This window comes from Rhinopithecus roxellana, chromosome 11, assembly GCF_007565055.1.
Source record: "Rhinopithecus roxellana isolate Shanxi Qingling chromosome 11, ASM756505v1, whole genome shotgun sequence".
NCBI lineage: Eukaryota > Metazoa > Chordata > Mammalia > Primates > Cercopithecidae > Rhinopithecus > Rhinopithecus roxellana.
Window position 1 is genome coordinate 54,426,092 of NC_044559.1, and position 7,964 is coordinate 54,434,055.

At 40.8% G+C, this 7,964-nt stretch overlaps 1 protein-coding gene across 1 annotated transcript in view; it reads right to left on the bottom strand.

Annotated features, from left to right (window-relative positions):
- CCDC7 (coiled-coil domain containing 7) overlaps window positions 1-822 on the bottom strand; it is a 502,976-nt gene extending 502,154 nt beyond the window's left edge. Inside the window, exon 1 of the mRNA XM_030940622.1 lies at window positions 501-822. The gene's annotated coding sequence lies outside the window, so the exon portion shown is untranslated. The remainder of the gene's footprint in view (window positions 1-500) is intronic.
- Between the last annotated feature and the right edge of the window lie 7,142 nt (window positions 823-7,964).

The window sequence follows — 7,964 nt, forward strand, 5'->3', positions numbered from 1 at the left end:
GGCCACGTTCACTTAGTGCAAAAAAAAAAAGAGAAAAAAGAACCTGACAAATGCTCCGATGAAGTTCACATAAATACAAGAATAGAGTCACACGCAATGAATACTCGTATTAGCAAGCAAATATTTAAGGATTTTACATATTTAATTCATTTATCCTTCCTAACAATGCTAGGAAGTGGATGTCAGCATTACTTCGCCCAAGTGCATCCGTCCCTTTCCGCCACCACGACAAATGTTTTCTGGTTTCATCCTTCAAGGATTAATGTACATTCATTTCAAACCCTTTAATGACAGTGTACAAAATCGAGGAGAGCGGCAAGGGTCGGCAGGGGGCGTAGGGAAAGGATGATTTGCCTTCGATCCCAGATCTTGCATAAAAAGCAGCACAACCGCCACGGAGGCAGCCAGGCAGCGGGAAAACTAACTGCAAAGCCAGGACTCTCCCGAAACCCTCAGGTCCGGCTGAGGGAGCCGCTCGCGAGGCTCCCCGCCCTGTGTACCTGCTGAGACTGTGGGAAGTCGGGTAACTGGGCGGTTTGGCCTTGCCACGGCTGGCTGTAAGGTGAAAAACTATTTGCCTGAGGAAGATGGCAATTCCGAGCCTGTCAGACCGCCTTCGAGACAGAAGCCTGAAAACTCCTCAGAGTCCAGCCCCACCCTTTTACAAACTGACGTTTGTGCTGAAAGAAAAGGCCCGGCCTCTGCGCCCCCGGGCGGCCGCAAAGACCGCCGGGCGCCCGCCGCCGGCGCCGGATGGGGCCGTTGATGCCACGTCCCAGACGCCCGACGCCACGGCGCCTTGGCGCCGCCGACGTCGCTGACGCTGCGGGCGTGTGCTGCGCGCCGAGAGCGGCAGGGGAGACACAGTTTGGCCGCTGTGGGGATCCGTCGGAAGGTTAATAATGTCCGTGGGCACGTCGGCCTCCTCCTTCCTTATTCTTTCCCAGGTGTAATTCCAGGACACCCCCAGAGCGCAGATTCATCGAGGCATTTGGCCTAGAGGCCTGCGAAGGAGAAATAATATACAGGCCTGGTAGGACCTTTAAGAACCTGGGCTTCACCTGCAAAACCAGAGCCCCAGTCCTTCATTCATCTGCTATCTCCTCAAGCTCTTTTCAGTGTATTGTGGAGTTCATTACCAGACTCTAAGCTCGCACGGAAGTGTACATCAGCTTTGTGATCTTAAAAGCAAAACAAAATCAAATGGACTAGGAATTGAAGCAGAGTTGTGACACTTAAGTGGTTTCTTGCCATCAGCTTCCACGCACTGCTTTAATATGCAGTTTTACAAGGTAGAGTTTTTTCGATAATTTGACCTCAAGAAATATATTAATTTTGTCTTTAAGTTGAACAAAGTAAAATGTTTTTAATATTTTAAAATATTAATTGGTTCTCACTTATTAGGTGGGAATTGAACAATGAGAACACTTGGACACAGGAAGGGGAACATCACACACCGAGGCCTGTTGTGGGGTGAGGGGGCAGGGGGAGGGATAGCATTAGGAGATATACCTAATGTAAATGACGAGTTAATGGGTGCAGCCCACCAACATGGCACATGTATCCATATGTAACAAACCTGCACGTTGTGCACATGTACCCTAGAACTTAAAAGTACAAAAAAAAAAGGAAAAGAAAAATATACATATAGACTGTGGTAGGGGGTGGCAGGGGAGATCAGTTTACTTGTTGAACTGGTTCATATGCATTTTCCAGGCAACAGAAAATCTAAATTTGAAAGGAAAAAGGTGAGGAAGGGGAAGCTTTAGTAGCATCATTCAAGTGTGAGTAGGTATTACTACATAGTCCCTGAAATAGAAGGGGCTTACATTATGAAATACTGAAAGATCTAAGAGCTTTGAAACAAAGTTGAAAACATATTGCTCAGTGGTAAACAAAGCAATGTGGGGTTTCAACTGTGCTATCCAATGTGGGAGCCACAACCCCAGGTGGGTTAAACACCTTAAACGTGTTGGTCCAACTGGTATGTGCTATGAATGTATCATATACAATACACTTCAAAGGGTTGCTATGAAAATAAAAAAGAGTGTAAATATCTCAATAATTTGATATTGATTGCATTGAAATACTATTTAATATATCAGCTTATAAAATATATTGCTAAAATAAAATAAAATATTAATTGATATAATTTAATTGTTAATAATGCCTGTGTGTAAATGAAAGGAATAGGAAAGATGCAACTAAAACTAAAAACCAGATTTAAAGGAGACCTTAGATTTGACATAATAGATTTCAACTATTTTCTAAAACTCTGAAAATTGATTATATCTAATTATTTCTAATTTTCAGTAAAATCTGAATGCCTCATCAGAGATTCCTGAAAATTTATCAGCTCCCAAGAGCTGGTGTAGGCTAGCTCCAGCACACCACTGGGAGTTACCACTGGGGTTGCCTGGAAAACAAGACATCTTCTGGAGTGCCAGAAATGTTCTGTCTTCTGCTCTTTCTGGGTGTGTTCAAAAATTCATGAAGGCAGGCGGGCACAGTGGCTCACACCTGTAATCCCAGTACTTTGGGAGGCTGAGGTGGTGCATCTCTTGAGGTCAGGAGTTCACGACTAGCCTGGCCAACATGGTGAAACCCCATCTTTACTAAAAATACAAAAATTAGCCAGGCATGATGGTGGGTGCCTGTAATCCCAGCTATTTGGGAGGCTGAGGCAGGAGAATCACTTGAACCCAGGAGGTGGAGGTTGCAGTGAGCCGAGATTGTGCCATTGTGCTCCAGCCTGGGCAACAGAGCAAGACTCCATCTAGAAAAGAAAAAAAGAAAATCATGAAGGCATATGCTTATTTGTGCACTTATCAGTGTGTGTGTTTTATGTCAGTAATAAAGAAAATGTACATATAAATGATCAGATTTATTAAGCTTTCCACCAACAATTTTTTAAAGTTGGCGATAAAATTAAGAAAGTAGTTTAGGCCGGGCGTGGTGGCTCACGCCTGTAATCCCAGCACTTTGGGAGGCCGAGACGGGCGGATCACGAGGTCAGGAGATCGAGGCCATCCTGGCTAACACGGTGAAACCCCATCTCTACTAAAAAATACAAAAAACTAGCCGGGCGAGGTGGCAGGCGCCTGTAGTCCCAGCTACTTGGGAGGCTGAGGCAGGAGAATGGGTAAACCCGGGAGGCGGAGCTTGCAGTGAGCCGAGATCGCCACTGCACTCCAGCCTGGGCGACAGAGCGAGACTCCGTCTCAAAAAAAAAAAAAAAAAAAAAGTAGTTTAGAAAGTATTGAATTGCTAAAATCAAAATCTCCCAAAACCATTGTAAATGAAAGGGATAGGAAAGATAGAACTAAAAATCAGGAGAGATAAAAGAAGACCTTAGATTTGACACAGCCAATTTCAGTTATTTTCTAGAACCCTGAAAATGAATTATATCTAGTCATTTCTTATTTTGTTGGTAAAATCTTAATGGTCAAGTTGTCAAGTTAGCATACATTAGCAAAACTCTCAGCATGAGTCTAGCCAAAAGTTCACCATTCATATCTGTAGCCTTAATAGTCAGCACAGCTAAGAACCACAGAGCAGTTATCAGTGCTGACAATGTAAAGCAAAGTTTAAAAAGTTAATAAATTTAAGCATGTAATATCAAATTTTGCAGTGGTTTGAGTCTGTGACATGAATTGATTATTCTTTGAAAACAAACAATACTTAAGAATAGAGAGGAACTTTTTCATCTGATGAAGGACATCTGTGAACTATCTCCAGCTAGCATCATTTTTAAGAGTGAAAAATTGATTTTTTCTTAAGATCGGAAGGAGGCAAGGATATTTGCTCTCACTATGTCTATTCAATATTATACTGGAGTGCAATAAGACAAGAAAAAGAAATAAAGGCATAATGATTTCAATGAAAGAAATAAAGCTGTATTTCCAGACAACAATACAATTTCCAGGCATCTACAGTGAAAACTATATAACATTACTGAGAGAAATTAAAGAAGATCCAAATAAATGGAGATTGTATACCATATTAATGGATTAGAAGACCCAATATTGCTAAAATGTCAACTTTTTAAGTCTATGTCTATCAATATTTATCTATGGATTAAATACATCTATGATCAAAATCCAAGCAGATTATTTTCTAGAAATCAGGAAAATAATTTTGCAATTTATATGGAAATGAAAAAGGCTAGAACCAAAACAATCTTGAAAAAAATGAGCAAATATTTAAATGACATATACTACAGGAGTTATAAAGTTATAGTAAGATAGTATATTACACGAAGATAGACAAAAATGGAACAAATAGAGGGTTGAGAAATATATCCACATATGTAAAGTCAATTGATTTTAAACAGTACCAGCGTACTTCAATGGGGAAAGAAAAACCTTTCCAACAATGAAAATGAAAACTGATATCATTGAGAGAAAAAAATATTATCCATGACCCCTGCCTCATGCCACACCTGAAAGTTAATTTAAATTAAATCATAGACCTTGTGCCATGGACACATATCATACATATTATCCTTCAAGGGATAATGTGAAGGGTTCTGCTTCTAGCCAAGATGGAGTAACAGCAACTGGGTTTATGTGAAGGGTTCTCCTTCCAGCCAAGATGGAGTAACAGCAACTGGGTTTAACCTCCTGTCTGGAACAAGTAAAGAATCAGACAAAATATATGAAACAATGAATTTTGATACCTTGGTTATCAGATAATGAATGATAATGACCCCTGCATAACAGGAAACAGACAAGATGATCCCTGTGATTTCCTAAGCTTACTGCCTGAAGACAGGTGGTTCCAAGTCATGATACAAAGAACAGAAAACCCAGGCAGCTTCTAGCGGTCTCTGAGTTGAGGGAAGGAGGTGTCCAGGAAGGCGAAGGAAGCTACAGTTCAAAGAGGAGAATCCTGCAGAAGAAATTAAAGAACAAAGAGAGCTCCATAAATCTTTAGGGGACCCCTTTAGTCTTCAACTGGGTAATGATCACTGTATACATGTATGAAAACTATCCAAGGCCAGGGAAAAGGACCACCTGGAAGCATGATAGGATATGATACTCAGTGCCCACAAAGAGCTCAGAATATTTCATGTTACCACCAGCTAGAGTCAAAAGTTTTATAATTTAAGAGGCAGTGAGTAAAGTGCTCAAAAGGTTTTGCCTCAGGAAGGGTTCAAAAACAGTCTTACACTAAACACTACTCTGGACCTGTCAAACAAAGCTTAAAAGTAAGACCTGAAAGGATTGAATGTTTCCAGTAACTTAGTTGAGAGCCAAAACACAACTCAAGAATATTTATAGGCATACAAAACCTTCCAGCACTCAATAAGATAAAAAGTTACAATGATAACTACAAAAAAATTGCTGAGAGAAAATAAAAAGACCTAAATAAATGAAGATGCACTGTGTTCGTGAATCAGAAGATTTAATAATGTTAGGATGTCAGTTCTCCCCAAATTGATCTATAAATCCAATGCAATTCCATTAAAAATACCATCAGGCTTTTGTGAAGCAATTTGCAACCTGACACTAAAATTCCTTTGGAAATAGGAAGGATCTGCAATAGCCAGAATGACTTTTTAAAAGAAAAACAAAATTGGAGGTAGACATTACAAGAAGTATAGTCAGGGAGCATTGAGTGCCCTGGAAATAAAGTCTTGTTTGCATTTGCTGGGTAAACCCTTTCCCCCTACCTCCACCAAAATGGCACTCATAGTACTCATGAGGCACAGGTTGACCATGCCTCCAACATGACCCTCCAATCACTGATACACCTTAGGATTCCTAGTTCAGTTTGAATAATTGAGAATCCTTGTTTTTGTAGGTACCACATGGTGGAAGTCAGTCCAATCTTTCCTGTCCTGTTTCATCCATCACCACAAAATACCTAAGTGACAGCTATGGGACTGTCTACAGGCAATGCCTACAAGCTGTTGACAAGTTTTTGCATGGGAAATGAAGAAGCTGAGGCCATTCCCTGCTGTTTCTGATAGACTTCTCAGAAAGAATAAGAATAGTAATCGAATTGTGGTCAAAGCCATCTGACAGAGGATAACAGACCCAGGAATCAGTTAAATTCAAGGACTTGAAACGGTTTGCAAAAGCTGCACCAGGGCATTTTCCTTTGTGAGGGAAAGCTCCAGGATCAGTTCTAAAAGACAAAAGAATATTAATACTAATGTCCCTATATCCCCCAGTGCCTTTCCAAGTACTTAGGTCTCAGTGTCTCTCTCTCTCTCTCTCAACACTAATGCTTCTAATCTCACCTAAACTTTTCATCTGGAAGAGTCAGTCAAAAGCAAGAGTGACAAGGGAATTTTTATAAAGCATATAAAAACCCATTTGTCCCTCACTTCTGGCTTTTATGGATAAGTGTCAGGGGACTGGGTGGAGAATATCAACCCAAACCAGAATAGTACGAGCCTGAATACTAGATATTGCTTCATCTCTGGTTTCCTGTGGCAGGTTCTCTGTCTCAGGAATCTCTTACTAAGAGGGCCAAATACACTTACAGCAGCCAGAGCCTACTCCAAGAAAACTCATACTGTCATCTTCAAAAAGATCTAATATTGACCTGATAGAATTCAGGAGGAGTTAAGTTGTAAGAGGATGACATTGCTATTGCCATACCTCCTTAACAAACATTGTGTGCCTCTCTCCCTCATCTCCCAAGCTAACAAGCCAAAGTTCTTAAGATTTGCATGATTTCTATTCATAGCAGTCACAAATTCTCTCCTTTTGCATTTAGAGATGCATATCTCTGTAACTATTTTCTGAAAAGGATCAGAACCTTACTCTTAACCCAGAATGGATCTTAGTTCTCATTGTTACAATGGGATGGGAGTGACACTGACCATCAGATTCACCCTCCTGCCCCCACCTCGATGAACCTATTTTCTAGTACTCAGCCTGCAACCATCTCCCTAGTTCCTCCTTGGTCGCAGAGAATGAAAGAGGAGAGGATCACTTATTGCTTGATTGACTAGACAGTTTGAATAATGTGGCTGCTACTAAATCCTACAGGCTTCCCTCAAATTATAACTGAACTGTGGGAAAGCTCTTGTCTTTCTTATTCCAGAAAGCCACGTCTTGTCAGTATTCCATCTTTATCACCAAAACTGGTAAGAATAATAAGAGTCTGTAATTTTACCTTGCTAGAAAACAAGTTAGCATGCCACAGATTCATAGACACTGGCAGGAGATATGAGATTCCTGGGCCAGGGATAAAGAACAATTTATTAATCAGAGCAATAGCCGTAGTCAGAATAACAACATTTGTGCTAGTTCTTCAAGCCCTGATTCCCATAGAGCACACTCAGTGAGTTGCATTACCCAAGAGCAACCCTATTTAGGAAACCCCAATATTTTCTAAAACCATTGCTAGAAAACCTTTTCAACCTTTTTCCAGTGGAAGACATTGTCTTTATTATCATGAACAGCCAACAAACCTGCCTTCTTCCCCAGAGGGAGACACTTTATTTTCCAAAGCTGTTTGCTATATGGACTTTCTTGAAAAGACAGTCTAGAAAAAAGCTACGAATACAATTGCTCAGAAGATATGCAAAAATATAAGATCTATGGAGAATTATCTCCCAACACCTCCATAAATATATTCACACATAGACCTAACTGTAAAACCTAAATCTGTAAAGGTTCTAGAACAAAATATAGGAGTAACTTGAGTTACCTTAACAACCAACAAGGTCAGGGGTAGTCCAGAAAGCTTGACCCACAGGGACAGGGACAGGACTTTGGTGAGGCAAGCAGGGCATCTCCTATGAAAAATCTAAGCACTCACTGTTAGGTGCGGAGCCTGCACTTGCACAACCTGAAAGCGAGCACCTCCTTAAATTTTTTATTTTCCTACTTGGGCTTGCCGTAATCTCCACACTGCCTCCTTTTCCTTCACTGACACAAAATCACAGAGAATGGCAGCATGTTTTGCTCAAAGCAGCAGTACAGCTTACTTACATCACAACCTGA